Consider the following 17,443-nt stretch of genomic DNA (forward strand, 5'->3'; position numbering starts at 1 on the left):
TCTCTTTGGTGGAGGTGGGGAACTAGAGAGAGAAAGATTGTATTTCAGAAGAAAACTATAGTATTATTAATAGATTAACCTTTGATTCCTGAGTGGCCACCAGGTCTCTCATGGTACAGAGCTGCCCACAACACTGCTCCTAAGCATAAGCAGCCAGAAAGACCCATGATCAGATTCCTCATGAATGAGAAACTGACAAATGAGAAGGGACAGGGGACTGAAACCAACCCAATTGTCCTATAGAACTGATGTTTATGGTTTCTTTCAATAAACATAGAAATTGATCCTTACAGTCTTAAAACTTGAGAAAGTTGCATTGATATGAGTTTCTTTCTCAGGAAGCCAACCATCAGGCCTCCTCAAGAAACTGAAACTCACCAGATTGCTGCATTTGGACAATGAGATGCCAAACCCCTCACCCATCATGACTGCCTAACTGACCACCTGCTCCCTGTTGACAAACTCCTCTTCCTTGCCCCTCCCGAATTCCTGTCTTCCCACACATGGTTACATTTCGTCCCTGCTACATTAACTCCGAACTTTAGTCAGTTAGGGAGATAGATAGATTTAAGACTGATTTTCCATCTCCTCAGTTGCAGCACCCATCCAATTAAAGTCTTCTTCCCTGACAATCCTGGTTGACTTAGTGATTGGTTTTCTGTGCAGCGAGCAACAGGGCCTAGACCAAACCCCTGGAGTTTTGGTAACAGAAGTGTGATATTAGAGTGTGAACTGCTAACTACTTGTGACTTTAGTCAGATTTTTTTAAATTCTAGGGACTTTGCTTTTTCCTTGAACAAGATAAGAAATTTGGATTAAAGGTTCAGTTTGCAACCCTGAGTACACATTAAAATCAACTGGGAAATATCCAGAAAAATACAGTGCATCCCAAGATGACCATATTATTTACCACCCAATGTCCTTAAAGAATAAAGGGGCAGCTAAAAATAATAAACAGCCACCAATTGTTCTATAACAGGTTTCACATAGAACTTTCCCTCAGGGAAACTGGAATGTATTTTCTCCCTATGAATTCCTAGAAATTATGACTTAATTGGTCTGGAATGGGCTTCAAAAATCTCATCAGGTGATTGCAAAGAGCAATTCACTTTTGAATCACTGGAACCTTCTACTTCTTGAAGTCCTTTTCACTGCATCTGATAGGACCTTGCCTCTTTTGTACTGTGAAACCAATGATTGACTATAAATAGGTATCTACATTTTGGGTATTTGTATTTTGTCCTCAGTTGGCATTATTCACTGCCTTTTTACTGAGTCTCCTTTCTATCCTTTTTCTTTCTTTCCTGTGCCTATACAGACCAGAGAAAGGCAGGAATAAGAATAAGAGGAAAACCCTGAGGCCCTTTTTGTTTTTTCTTTTATGAGAAACCCAATTCTAAATCAGTTTCTCTGGAACCATGACCTACCACAGAGAAAGTAGATTAAAAAATTATTGTGGCCTCTGGGAAGAACATGTTTACTTATTCCTGGATTCAGGTCATGTTAGCGAACAAGGATTAATGGCACATCCAATTAAGGTGAGCACTAGGGATTGCACGTGAAGCATTGCTTTGACAATTACTGGTCACAGCATCTCAGCATCTCAGCTTGCCCAGGGAAGGCACTGAACAGTCCACTCTTTCCGATGAGAGAAAACCACACTTGTTATTTAACTAGGACTCTATCTGGTAATGCAGATTTTTTTTATTGCTGTTTATTAGCCTCTTGTAAGATAATACACAAATTTAAGAACTCTGAAAATGATGTGTCCATCAGAGTATTTATTTATGCCATGTCTGTAATCTCCAAAGGGGTGCTCCTTAGTCATGCATGTGTCATGCCATGCGATTCTATGTATCCATTCAGATGTTATTGGATAAGGGTGGACAAGTGAACCAAAGGCAGTCATTGACATAGGAGAAAAGGTGACAAGACAACGCAATTTCCTTTCTCTCAAACACGAACTGAGAGGGAAGGCAGTTAATGGGTGGAGGTGGAACAAAATTTATAGGTTGTAAGGCAGGAAAGAGTGGAGAGACTATGAAGGGCCACTTGCAACCCAAAGATATGAACAATCAGAAACTACGAGAAAGCAGATGCAGTGTTGTTGAAAGTGTGGTATATGAACATTAGTTTTGGTCTGTTAACTGTTAGTTACCAGTCTGCAATAAGCAAAGACAAAGAGAAGAAGCTAAACTTTTAGACTGCATAAAAGTTTAACATTGCTGTGACACCCAAATGCATGGTTTTGTGTTTTATAAAAGTACTGGCCTATGATGGATTGAGACGCAGGGGAAGGATGTTCCTTTACTGTATATAATTTGAGAAGCACTGGATTAGAAGATGATGGAGTAGTAGATCACAGTATAAGAAGAAGGAACCACTTAGAGAAGTGTAGAGTCATATTAATGACTGAGTTTTAACATTCATTTGTGAATGGCTGTTGCTGAAGCCTTTAGAACTGCCTTGATCCTCAAACCATCCCACTATCTTATACTATTTTTCTTGGGGTCTAGTTCACGATCTTTTCTGTAATTTGAGTGAGTTTCTGTTCCTTGTAACTAAATAACCAAAGAATACAAATAGAAGAAAAAAAAAGAAACATTTACAAAGTTGTGCTGGGGATTCTAACTTATTGTACCATAGGATCGAGGAATGTCTTTACATCTTTTTTGGGTATAGTAGGTTGTTATCATATCATTTTAAATTAGAAATGTGTGAAGGAAACAACAGAATGAAAAAACTACCAAAAAATAGCATAAAAAATTTGCCAATCATGTATGTGATAAGGGTTAGTATCTAGACTCTATAAGGAACTTGTACAACTCAACAACAAAACAAATAGCCTGACTTAAAAATAGGCAAAGGATATGAATAGACAATTCTCTAAAGAAGATATACAAATGTTTAACAAGCATACGAAAAGATGCTCAACATCACTAACATAAGAGAAATGCAAACCAGGACCATAACAAGATATTACTTCACACCCGTTAAGATGGCCATTATCAAAAAAAATAGAAAATAAAAAGTGTTGCTGTGGATGCAGAGAAGTTGGAACCCTTGTGCCCTGTTGGTGGGTATGTAAAATAGAGAAGACATTATAGAAAGCAGTATGGAGGTTCTTTAAAACATTAAAAATAGAATTACCATAGATACAGCAACTATACTCTGGGTATATATCCAAAAGAATTCAAAGCAAGAACTTGAAGAGATGTTTAAACAGCCATTTTACTTACATCACCATAGCCAAGAGATGGAAGTAACGCAAATGTTTATCAACAGATGAATGGATTAAAAAATGTAATAAGTACATACAATGGAATGTTGTGCAGCCTTAAAAAGGAAGGAAATTCTAAAATATGTTATAAACAGTGATGAATCTCAAAGACATTGTGTGAAGCAAAATATACCAGTCACAAAAGGACAAATACTGTATGAATCTACTTATATGAGGTACATAAAGAAGTCAACATCACAGAAGCAGAAAGTAGAAAGGTCGTTGCAAAAGACTTGGGAAGTGGGAGGGAAAATTAGTGTTAAGTGGATAGAGAGTTTTAGTTTTGCAAGATAAAAAAGTTCTTGAGATCTGCTGCACAACAATGGGAATACACTTAACATTACTGAAGTGTATAGTTAAAAATGGTTGAAACAGTAAATTTTACATGTTTTTTTACTGCAATAAAAGAAAGAAAGAGTATGGGCTCGGCGATTCACATCTGTAATCCCACTTGAGGCCAGGAGTTTGAGACCAACCTAGGCAATATAGCAAGACTTCATCTGTTTTAAAAATTAAGAAAGAATTAGCTGGGCATAGTTGCATGTGCTTGTCCTAGGCACTTGGGAGGCTTAGGTGGGAGGGTTGCCTGAGGCCAGGATTTCAAGGTTGCAGTGAGCCTTGATGGCATTGCAATCCAGCCAGAGCAAGACCCTGTAAAAGAAACAGAAAGAAAAAAGGAAAGAAGGAAGGAAGGAAGGTAGGAAGGAAAAGGAAAGGGGGGAAGAAAAGAAGGAGGGAAAGAAAGGAATAAAAGAAGGAAACTGGTGGCACAGTCATTCAGCTATACAGGGCATATCATGAGTTTGTACTTGATCTTACCCTGAGACTGACCCCTGGAGTGTCTATGTTCCCTGAGAATATTGTAAAACTGAACAAAATATATAGCTAGGGATTCCAGTCATTCTGCTGAGAATTTTTTTTTTTCTGTGCTAGCCTTAGTAAAAGAATTGAATGCATGGAGGTCTAGGAGTTTTTCCCAGTCAGAGACACAGAGGTGGGAGACACTGAGGAGCTCTGAGGAGCTGTCGTGAAGACATCTGATACCACAAGGTTCTTGGTCACTGTGTAGCAGGTCGGTCCCAACTGTGGGGAGCCCACACAGAAGGTAGGCCATGTGTTTGACCAATGGCATGGCGGGATGGTTTGGAGTAGTTCAACATGGCAGAAAGGAGTAATTAAAAAGATAATCAAGAGAGACAGTAAACACAACATCTGAAGCAAAGGAAAGCCAGGATGCAGGTGGCATCTGAAATTACTGATTGATAAGGCAATTCCATACTTCCTCCCTTCTTTGAACTAAAAAATCTCGGATATTTATAGATACCTGAGAAGGAAGAAGGGCTGACATCCTGTTATTTTTTTAGGCAGTGCTCTCAATCTATTGGATCCACAAAGTTTTTTAATTCAAGAACCACCTGAGTTGCCATTACAATTTGTTGTGGGGAACAATGAAATATGTAGACTCAGCCAGAAAGAAGGGGGTTAGGGGACTCTTAGCTGTGGGTATGTGGATAAAGTTAAGAAGGTGAATTGAGAAATCAAACAATCGAGAATGACAGATGCCAGACTCAAGAGCATGAATTTATCCTACAGGCCATGAGGAGCCAATGAAGATTGCCATTTAGTGTAATGACATAGGGGAAGAAAGATTATACAACATAGATTTAGGTTTGATACATGTGTGCAAGATGGCTTGGGGTTCATGCCAGAGGATCTTGCATATAGCCTTGTCTAACTAATGGGGGCCTTGATCGTAGATGTGAAAGAGGAATGCTAAAGAGTGGATGTGAGGGACATGAAGAAAACAAATGTTAGTAAGATTGGGGACAGATTAGATGTCTAATTAGATGACTTACTCACTTTAATCTCTTGTATTAACTTTAATTGTTAGATACAACATATATTAAGCTACAATTCTATTAGTTAGTATGCAGAGTGAGTTAAATAGGCCATCACACATCTTTCAAGAGTTTCTAATTCAGAATAGGCAATCACAGTTTTAAAAAGCACACAAAACAAATTATGTAAGAAAAGTAATGATTAGGAAGAGTCACCTTAAAATAGTGTACATTCTGAGTTACAATATATTTTAAAGGAAATGCAGTTTTATTGATTTCAAGTTTATATAGAACTAAGTGTTCTAGGTTAATATTAAATAGAAGAAGTTCTGTTTTATTAACAGATAACATTTTAAAAATTAATATTAGTATTAGTAAGTAAAATTTTTCAAAATAATTTTTAATCATAAAATTTGTCCAATCCATTTAAAAGTTTGGGATAAATTTGGTCTGAATTTAAGAAGTTATTTAAAATATGTAATTATATTTGATGCAAGTGTAAGATCATTTAGAAACCCAGAGAACAATATAAAATTCTGGGACTAGGATGTTAACATTTCTAATGGTTTACCAAACCATCTGGGCAGCAATTCTAGAGGAGGAATTCAAGGAGTTGTTTCTGGAGTAGAAGAAGAAAAGTACTTGTAGGTTTGAGCCTGTGCCTCCTATATATTTGTTATGGACTGAATTGCAACCCCACAAAATTCATATGTTGAAGCCCTGACTCACTATGTATTTGGAAATAGGGCTTTTAAGAGAGTAATTAAGATTAAATTAGATCATAGGTATGGGCACTAATCCAGTAGGATTGGTGTCTTTATAAGAAGAGAGAGGGATACCAGAGCTCTCTTTCTGTGAGTGCACAGAGGAAAGGCCACCTGAGAGCATGGTGAAAATGTAGCCGTCTCAAACCAGATCAGTTCTGAACAAGATGTTAGTGGTCATTTTGGGATTTTCTCCTCATCTTTGCTAGTTGACATCTTAGATGGTTGAATTTACATTATAGCTTCATGAATTAATTGAACTTACTTTAATTTAAAAGAATAGTGAAACTGGCTGGTTTTCAAAGCACCTTTGACCTCTAATATGTTCCTCTATCACATGGACTTGTGTTGTCACAATTAAGATTTTACCCCCCTTGAATGGTGGGCAACACAGAGATCTGGAATATTTCTTCTTCCATTTCTTTCTTTCTGTTTCTCTGTCTTATATTATATTGACAAGAGTGTACTTATGAACTTAAAAGGCATAAGGAAAAATTAATATTCACAGAAGTAGATGAAGTATCTATGCCTTAAAAAATCTGTCATATGGTTTGCAGTTGTTCTTGTATTTATTTTTAAACTTTGCATTAAAGAAGCCGACATTCCTGTGGCCTTGGAACTAGACCCCAGCTTTCCAGGAAAAGTAATTTTTTTATGGCAATTAGATGTCTTAGACCAAAGCTTTTAACAACTCAGAGCCTGTCGAACAAGAAGATATTATCTCAATTCCTTTGTTAGAAAAGAAGATTTAAATTTCATTATTACTTCTTATTCATTTGGGAAAATAATGCTTCTGGTAAAAATGCCATTATTGTGTATGTTAACATTTAAGATTTGCACATATAATTCTGTCATAACTCCTCTAAGCCTGATCAAGCCAAAAGATGAGAATTGAGAATTATTATTTAAAGAGGAATCAGTCAGAAAAATGCCTGAGTTACATTTATTCAGATTTTAATCAATTAATTACTCATTTAATAACTTGCTTATTTATTTTTATTTACTAGGTACCTATATCATACATAACACTATGGACAAATGTAATAAAAGTCAAAATGTGACACTACTAGAAATAGCTTAGTCTAAGTCAATTTCCTTTCAATAATTTTAGGGCAAATAGACGAATTCTGATATTTTTTGTTAAAATAACTCTTCATTTAAAACTGTTGGCTGTTCTCTTGAATCTTGTTAGAAAAAGGCATATGATCGTGGCTTTGAATTTAATTTTATAAAGTGAGGTTTTCCAGCTTCATAATAAACTACAGACCTCATTTCCAAGGGAATCAGTCATAAAGGATGGATTAATGTTCCAGTTCCTAAAATGTCCTTTAGATGTCTCTGTTTCATATCTCATGTGGACCAATACAGCAGGCCACTGGGAAAGACATCGCCTGAAGCTGACTTCCTGACAAGTTGAATTTGTCCTCAAAGGACAAACGAAGCTCTTTGAAAATAGAATTTGACAAAGTTAATGAAAGAAAAATGTAGATGATGGCATGCAAATATATCATTACTACTTCATAATATTTTTATAACCCAAAAAATCATCTATAAAGTGGAGATGTCCTTTTCTACTTAGCTTGCAGGCAATTCTGTTGCATAATATAAATTTAACACTATTTGGTTTTGTAGTGCAATCTGTGTTTTTATTAAAGCATATTCATTCAAGCTGGTCTTGAAAGAATCTTGAATGAATAGTAGAATGAAAGCTAAGATGGGATATTGATAAAAGAGGACTTAAGTAAACATCTAAATAATGTGCATTGATAAACCTTAGCCTTTCCCCCTCTTAACATACAGAAAGTGAGCAGGTGTGGCTTAGGTCCAATGGGCAGTATATTAGGGGTTTTCTCTCTGGAGTAGTTGATTGGCTTAAGGGAAAAGATCTACATATTCTGAGATTTCTGGGTTTTAATCACCCTGCAATGAGGCCCACCAATTAAAATGTTCTGCCACCCAGACAGAGCTACTGATTGGTTATAAATTTGAATAGGTAGCCAGGAACCACTAGACATGTGAAGAAAGCATCTCGTTTGAAAGTCAGAGCCAAGAGCAAGATGAAAGGAACTCAGAGGAAGTAAAGACAGTGTAGGAACAGAAGAAAAAAATGATAAGATAAATATCCTAGGGAACGTGGGAAATATATTTTACTCCTGAAGCAATAACAGGGACCTATAAAAATAAAAGAATAAGAAATTCATAAGAAAAATGTTTTCAGCAGAAGTAAAAAATTTAATAGAAATACAAAAGATAAAGTGAAGACTCTTTCAGAAAATTAGAACAAAAAGAGAAAGACATAGCAGATAAGAAAGAAAATATTTTTAAAAAATTAGTCGACCAAATCAGGGTCAAAATGTTTATTATGTCTTCAAGAAACAGAATGAAAATCAGAGAGAGAGGGGAAAAAAATTGTCAAGAAATAATGTAGGAAAACTTGTGAGTATTGAAAGCTTTGAATTTCTAGGTTGACAGCCATCTGAGTGCCCAAAAATGAACGATAGAAAATCTGCATCAACACATAACGTCATGAAATTTCAGAACCGGGAGGATAAAAAGACAATCCTAAAAGCAGCCAGGTAGAAACAACAGGTCACATTCAAAAGATGGTACTCAAACAATGGAGAAGTCCCTCAAACTTGTGAGGAGAAATTAATTATAACCCAGAATTCCATGCTCAGCCAAGCTATCAATCAACAGTGAATGTAGAATGATATTTTCCAACATGTGGGATCTCAAAAAATGTGCATTCTGTTCATATTTCTCAGAACACTATTATGTACTTCACCAAAAAGAGGACCAACAAAAAGGGGAAGCCTCTGCATCCAAGTAAAAGATGCTACATGACAGGAGAGGGATAAAGGGACTATCTAAACGATGGTGCAGGGAAATCCCAGGATGACAGTTGTGTAATGAATCTGAGAACAGTCAGTTCAGGTCAGAAAAATTAGCCCAGAGAACTTCAAGTAGTATGTTTCCAAACTAAACAGAACTGATATATTACCCAGTGCTGCACATTTGATCGCTGAAAATTATATTTTCAACAAATCAAAGATAATCAAAATACTATTTTTGTCTTCCATTGTCCCTTTATAATTTTTCAGTGGTGGGATTTTTTTACTCTTTTTCTTATGAATAAATTCTCTAGAAGTCTACATAGCCAGTGAGCTCACTCCTAGAAGCTATAGAGCCCTGGAGGCAGAAACAGACTGGCTGTTTACCAAGCCTGTTTCTTTTTCTTCTATTGCACACACTTAGTGTTTCCCAGCTTCTCTTGCAGTTTGGCATGGCCACTTAACTGAGTTCTGGACAATCCAAATGTAAGAGGAAATGACATGGCACTTCAGGGTGATGGCTCATAACAAATCTTGATACAAGAGGCTTCATGTTTTTTCTCCTATCAGATTCATGCAGAAATGAACCTAGTGGCTCCAAAAGCTATTGTTAATGATGGTGGAACCCTAAGGTGGAAAGAGACTGGGTTTCTAAATCACTGCTTGATGATTGGAGCGTAGTCAACTGTGAATCAAGAACAGGCATTTCAGGTGGTAAAAAAGTATACTTCTATTGTCCTACCATCACAGCACATCTAGCAAAACTGTCCTCTGGAGACCTGGAAGGCAAACTATGTTTCTAGTCAGCCTATGGCTTTGGGAAAGGGTTTGGAAAGTCAGTCATGGGCTTTACCTTGTGTTTCCAGCAAAGTCTTACTAAAAAGGGAGGAGCTTAAGAAACACTTGGCTATTTTGAAAGCAGAAATGAAAGTGAAAAGAGAAAGACTGAAAATTTGGGCCCTTGAATTTGAGGCTTCAATCTTAGATATACTCTCAATATGTCAAATAGACTATCCAGTTCCAGACTATAAATAAAATTGCATTTGGTTTAATATCCAATCTCAGTGGCTCACCTGAGGTGGACCAGCTGCTTCCCATGGAAGAGGGGCAGGTAATTTTTCTATCCCCTTGCCCACTTATATGCTACTTATAAGCTGTCATTGCTGTTGCCATGGGAATGGAGTCAGAGACTTAGAAAGGAAAAGGAGGCAGGGAAGTTTATGCTAGCTCTGATACTGTAAGATGGGCAGATGTCTGCAGGTGATTTTCCCTCTTTGGGTTGTTTTGGTGGCTCTGCAGGGTCACCCCCTGTGGGGCTCATCTGGCTGCAACCACTGCAGCTCTCTAGCCCAGTGCTCAGCCCCTGGGTTTAGGGAACCACTATCCACTCTCTATTTTGGTTAGAGGCTCATTACACTTCCAGAAAGCCCTTCTTGGACAGAGCTAAAGGTGGCTCCCAGCTAGCTGTCTCCTGAGGTCCTCATCTTCTCCACCAGAAATACTTTATTGCCCAAAGAGCTCACCAGCTGGCCCTCCTGCTCCAATAAGCCTGTCAGATGCCAGTCTTACCCTCTCTCAAGCTCCAGGAGACTTATCTCAAACTCTCCAAGTTGGCCAAGTGAAGCCCTTTTTGCAAAAGATAGCCCTCCATTGCTCCCCTTGGAGAAGGTGAAGCTCAGTCTAGCAACACATGTAAACACACACCCGTCTTAACAAATTGTTCTCATCTCCAATCTTTGGACCCTTTTGTATTCTTCAGTGGGTTTGGAACTGCCCAGCTGGTTCTCTGATAGCTCCTTTGAAAATCTACATTTTGGTTTGACAATTCTCTTTGGAATTTCACATATTATGTATTGTGGTGAAAGCTGAAACTTCCAATTTAATGTTAATGAGGAAAAACTCACTGTTTCCTCTACACTCTACACTTCACTTCTGACACCAAATGTGTGGGATATTTTTTTCCCACACCAATCAGTTCTCTCTGGATGTCATTTGTGTGTCCTACAATTCAATTACGGTACTATCTGCCTTGCAGTTAGTGCAGACCCCATAGGTTGAAGGCTCAGTCCCACAAGACTGTGCCCCCACCCCACCCCCTCCACTTCAGATGCCAGTGGCATGGCGTGGATATCCACATTACCCATAACATTTGTCCAACTTGGCTACAAATGGAAGGTTTCCACGACTTTCTCCTGAGGTTTGATATTTTTGCCCTGATGGCTCACAAAACTCAGGGAAACACTCACTTATGTTCACTGGTTTATAACAAAGGATATGATGAAAGATGCAGATGAACAGCCAGGTGAAGGCGTGGTCCTGAGCACAGGAGCTTCTGTCCCCATGATGCCAGGGTGTGCCACCCTCCTGTCCTGTGAATGTGTTTACCAACCTGGAAGCTCTCCAAACCCTGCCTTCTAGGGATTTTTATAGAAGTTTCATCATGTAGGCATGACCAATTATTAACCCAGTCTCCAAATCACAGTTTGAATTATGGCTTGGTGTTTCTGGAAAACAGCCCTCATGTTGAGGTTATCCAGCAGTCTGCCAAGTGTTGCCTTATTAGAATAAAGGCACTGTTATTACCCAGGAAATTCCAAGGGATTTAGGAGATCTGTGGCAGGAACAGGAGGCAGAAACCAAATGTATATTTTTTATTAGGTCACAAACATCCTGTTACACTGTATTAGAAAAAGTGTTATACCTCTCTTGGAAGACTGAGGGAGATAATTAGTAATAGGCACAAAGAAATCAATTATATAATAAGGCTATTGAAAATTAACCAATTTAAAATTCCACATAAACTGAAAAGTTGTATAAGAAAGGAAATTGCCTTCTCTCCCTTTCACCCCCTGCCGTACTACTACAAGCTACTCCTTGACTCATCATTCAAGGAATGTGAGTAAAGGGGATGGGCCTCCTTACCCCTAAATATTCTTAGCAACTTAATGTGGAGGTGACAGACTCGAAAGGTGGCTTTTCTCCTACCAGGTTGCCCATCCCAAAATACTAAAAGTAGCTAAATAAAATGCATTTCTTTTTGTAATTTGGTGTCATTGTCCTTAAAAAAAATGAGGCATGGTTACTGAACTCTTTGCCCATCCCATTTCTAAAATTAAAAACCTTAATTTCAATCCTGAATCTGCTCTCTGGTTCATTCTTCCTGACATCTACTTATTATACAAATATAGTCAATCTTTTGCTGGTTCCATGACTGACATCTTAGAACATCAAAATTAGGAATGGTATGGCCAAATTGTCACCTTAGTCCTGAAATATGTTATAAACCAAACGTTGGAAGAAAATGAGCACATTCATAAATAAAAATGGCTAGGTCTATAAAAGTTCCCCACCTTTTTTCATCTGCAGAAAATATTTATTTTGCAGGTTAGGGTTTTCCATCCGTCAGAAAAAAGAATTGCCGTTACTGTTCTTTTCACTTCACACAGGCAGACTCATTTGATCTACTTTCTGTGACTATCACTGTTTTTTTTTGTTTGTTGGTTTGTTTTGTTTTGTTTTGAGACGGAGTCTCGCTCTGTTGCCCAGGCTGGAGTGCAATGGCACAATCTCGGCTCACTGCAACCTCCGCCTCCTGGGTTCAAGCAATTTTCCTGCCTCAGCCTCCCAAGTAGCTGGGAATAGGCATGTGTCACCATGCGCAGGTAATTTTTTGTGTTTTTAGTAGACAGGGTTTCACCATGTTAGCTAGCCTGGTCTTGAACTCCTGACCTCAGGCGATCCACCCACCTCAGCCTCCCAAAGTGCTGGGATTACAGGCGTGAGCCACCGTGCTCGGCTGACTATCACTGTTAATAGCACATCCTATGCTGCACTGTAACGTTTCTGCACTGTAATGTTTGTTAATGGCATGTTTCTCACTGTAAGATAACTCCTTAAGATTAAGGCTTTTATGCATTTTTATGTTCTCATGTTTAAGAACAATGCTTGGAACACAGATTCCATACATGTTGAATGAATGAATAAACTATTAAATAAAAGAGCACTAGAATGAACTCAGATATGATTTACATTTGTTGACATTTTGAATCTCGTAATTATTTTTGTCTATCTCCTCTGCTTGGCTGTGAGTCCAAGAGTATATAAATCTTGCCTCATCTATGCCAGTAGCCTCAGCATTTAGCATTGTGCCTACTGCCTAAAATGTGATAGTTGCTCAGTTAATGTTTTGAAAATGAAGAAATGAATGCATCACATTATGAGATTTGCAAGAATAAGCTCCCTGGGTAGTCTGTGTCTTGCGTTTCATTATGCCATGCTTGTTCTCATCTTTAGGGACTTGAAAATGTTATTGAATCTAAAGAATATTAGTTTTGAGAGTCAATTCTCAGCTACAATGTTCACCATCTTCTGAAATATCATTTTGTCTTTTTAAGAGAATAATGTTTCTATTTTCTTTTTGTTTTTTCTTTTTTTAATGTAACCCAGATCTTCAATGAAGACCATGTTTTACAAGTACACTTAGGATAAGCCTTTTATAAAACTAGTGCTTTGACTTAGAAGCCCCAGCTTCTTTGTCCAGTCAGTGCTGTTGGTGTTGGATGACTTAACGAACAATGCCTGAGGCTTATAGATAAAAGGACTCACAGAGCAAAGTTATTACATGAGTTACCTTTCTGAATAATACTTACTGCAGAATGTTCCTGGCATTAAGTAAAAATAGACCAAATATTAGCATTCTCAAAGCCCTTATCTTATATGCACACATGTACTGCTTTTGTTCTCAGTAGCATATGCAGTTCCCATTTTTAGGCAAAAAGGAACAAATTGTCCTTGTTCAAGGAAGATCAAGGCAGATCGAGTATCCAAAGATCAGCTATCTGTTGCAAACTTTGGAACCACTGTCAGGCTTATAGTCTGCCTCTCTGTACAAAGAACAAAAAACACTGGGAGGATACATTTAAAAAATCAGATTATCAGAGGTAGTTGGAAATTTAGTTTGCCCTCAGATGAAAAAAAAAAAAAAAACAACCACAAAACATTTATGTTGCAAAGCAGGAGTAAAGAAAAAAAATTTAAAAGATAAAAACTGGCTAAATCTGTCATGCTCAATTGAGCAACAGAGCAAAATGAGATAAGCGTATTAGTGGCAGTTGAGAAAAACGGCTTTTCAAATTCAGTTTTTTTATGAGAGTAATTTAGGAAGTGTAGTTTAAGAGTCATTAAGTACAAAATACCATAAATGTCAATGTGAGTTGTATTCTGCTTTTGTTTGGTTCACTGAGTGACATAGCATACCTTAAATCTGATGAAGAAGCTCCTTTGGAGGCTATAAACCGAGAGGCATCGAAGCAAACGCTGGGAGCAGCCCTGAGAAAGAAAGGAGTCCCTTAAACAGCATTTGGCCATCTTGTTTAGAAGCTGGTGAGAGATAAGAGGAAGCCTTTGCTTCCAACTCATGAATGAAGTAATACAATGAACATTCTGGTGAGCCAGCCACCCACTTCCTGTTAAAAAAAAAAAAAAAAGGGAATGTGGGCATTTGCAGTTAGCTTGTGGGGGATGCTTTGAAGCAGGGAGGCAGGAGGGAGGAATGAAGCTTGAACCATCAAGCTGTGACAAGGAAATGTGAACCAAATGCAGCTGTGAGCTCCAAGACTTCTGAGCTATTACATCAGTTATTATGTTGGAATGGGAGGATAAAGGAAAGGCCGCCTCCCCTTGCGGCTGCTAGCCTGAAAAGTTATGAAGTGTAAAGTGTGATTCCTTGTAAATATTGGTTTGAAGGTCTGACCAACTCCAGAGAGTTTAAAAAGGAAGAAAATGCACTATAACTCTAAGATCTCAAGGGGAAAATATTTTGTCTAGTTCATGTTTGTTGAATATTTGCTGAGCTCCAAATAGGATGACAAATTCAGCCTCTGTCTAGATACTTCCAGTTTTTGACTCACTTGTTTATTTTGCCTTGCTGGCACCACACACATTACCCTTAGAATAAAGCCTCAAGCCTCAATCATTCATACACCAGCATCCACCTCTTTACCAATACTCCTTCTCAACCCCGAACAAAAAGATATATCCATACCATCTACTCTAATCTTTTAGTAGCCACAGAGTTGCTCTGAAAATTGGCCATGGTTGTCTCACCTTGTGCTTCTTAATGTGTCTCCATCTGGACATCCAATTACACCTCAAGATTCAACCACATTGAGCTGGGCCTCTAACGTTTGGGAGAGTTCCCTTCTCCACAGTCTTCCCAAGCTCCTCCAGCTCACAGCCTCGTTCTCTAAATCTCTAGCGTTCAACCTGCACTCTGAGACAGCCATACCTGCTGTCCACTGTTACAGAAGGTTTTCTCAACTATCATCTCCTCCCCCTGACTGTAGATTCCATTGTATCCATCACAGAGTTTTATTTGTTTTCTGGAATTTTTATGTGTTGTGTGGCAATGTGTCTTCTCTCTCTCACTCTTTCTCAGCCTACACACATACAAACACACACATATACACAAGCATACTGGGAGAGGAAACTTTTCTTTCTTTCATTCCAAGTAATACTTGTTTACCTATTTTTTCCTCTACTTTGGCAGAAGCATCAGTGAACGACCACGGCTAATCCGTTTGCCACGTCAGGCGTTGTAATGGGCAGCCACCCTTTGGCCCTGCACCATGCTTTTGTGCTGGTGGTGTAAGTGACCTTGGCTCACCGATGGCGTGGACACAGCTGGCTCAGTAGAGGCATGGGCTCAGTAGAATGGCCCACACACTGACTTAGTATGCTAAGATGGGCTGAGGCAGAGGAAGAATTTCTAGTTAGGAAAACGTAAGATGATATTTCACCGTTGTTGTGTATTTAATGACATAGAATCTATTTAAACATCATATCCACTTTATGGTATTGTTTTCATTTATTCACTGAATTGTTGATTTATGAATTCGTCTTTCAGATATATTATGTGTCACTTAATGATGGAGACAAGTTCTGAGAAATGCATTGTTAGGCATGTTGTATGAACATCACAGAGCGCACTTACATGAACCTACAAGGTAGCTGTGTGCTCCTATACTACAAACCTGAACTGAATACTATAGACAACTATAACATAATGGTTAAGTATTTGTGTATCTAAACATAGAAAAGGTACAGTAAAAGTATGGCATGAAAGATTTTAAAAGATGGTACACCTGTATTGGGCTAAATGGACCTAGCAGAACTGGAAGTTGCTGTGGGTGAGTCCATGAGTGAATGGTGGGTGAGTCCATGAGTGAATGGTGAGTGACTGTGAAGGCCTAGGCTGTTATGTACACTATTGTATACTTCAGAAACATTGGACATTTATGCTGTACTCATTTTTTTTTTTTTTTTGAGGCGGAGTCTTGCTTTGTCACCCAGGCTGGAGTGCAGTGGTGTGATCTCGGCTCACTGCAACCTCCGCCCCTGGGTTCAAGTCATTCTCCTGCCTCAGCCTCCTGAGTAGCTGGGATTACAGGCGCACACCACCACGTCCAGCTAATGTTTTGTATATCTGGTAGAGACGGGGTTTCACCATGTTGGTCAGGCTGGTCTCGAACTCTTGACCTCTGGAGATCTGTCCACCTCTGCCTCCCAAAGTACTGGGATTACAGGCATGAGCCACAGCACCCGACTGGCAGCTGTACTAAATTTATAATAAATATTTTCTTTATTTAATAATAAATTAACCTTAGCTTACTGTAAACTTTTTACTCTACAAACTTTAATTTTTAAAAAGTTTTTGATTCTTTTGAAATAACACATCTCTATAAATTACTTTGGGCAGTATGGCCATTTTCACGATATTGATTCTTCCAACCCATGAGCATGGAATGTTCTTCCATTTGTTTGTATCCTCTTTGATTTCATTGAGCAGTGGTTTGTAGTTCTCCTTGAAGAGGTCCTTCACGTCCCTTGTAAGTTGGATTCCTAGGTATTTTATTCTCTTTGAAGCAATTGTGAATGGGAGTTCACTCATGATTTGGCTCTCTGTTTGTCTGTGATTGGTGTACAAGAATGCTTGTGATTTTTGTACATTGATTTTGTATCCTGAGACTTTGCTGAAGTTGCTAATCAGCTTAAGGAGATTGTGGGCTGAGACAATGGGATTTTCTAGATATACAATCATGTCATCTGCAAGCTGGAGGCATCACGCTACCTGACTTCAAACTATACTACAAGGCTACAGTAACCAAAACAGCATGGTACTGGTACCACAACAGAGATATAGATCAATGGAACAGAACAGAGCCCTCAGAAATGATGCCACATATCTACAACTATTTGATCTTTGACAAACCTGACAAAAACAAGAAATGGGGAAAGGATTCCCTATTTAATAAATGGTGCTGGGAAAACTGGCTAGCCATATGTAGAAAGCTGAAACTGGATCCCTTCCTTACACCTTATACAAAAATTAATTCAAGATGGATTAAAGACTTAAATGTTAGACCTAAAACCATTAAAATCCTACAAGAAAACCTAGGCAATACCATTCAGGCCATAGGCGTGGGCAAGGACTTCATGTCTAAAACACCAAAAGCAATGGCAACAAAAGCCAAAATTGACAAATGGGATCTCATTAAACTAAAGAGCTTCTGCACAGCAAAAGAAACTACCATCAGAGTGAACAGGCAACCTACAGAATGGGAGAAAATTTTTGCAACCTACTCATCTGACAAAGGGCTAATATCCAGAATCTACAATGAACTCAAACAAATTTACAAGAAAAAAACAAACAACCCCATCAAAAAGTGGGCA

Source organism: Hylobates moloch, unplaced genomic scaffold (genome assembly GCF_009828535.3).
Source record: "Hylobates moloch isolate HMO894 unplaced genomic scaffold, HMol_V3 SCAFFOLD_3, whole genome shotgun sequence".
In the NCBI taxonomy this organism is placed as follows: Eukaryota; Metazoa; Chordata; class Mammalia; order Primates; family Hylobatidae; genus Hylobates; species Hylobates moloch.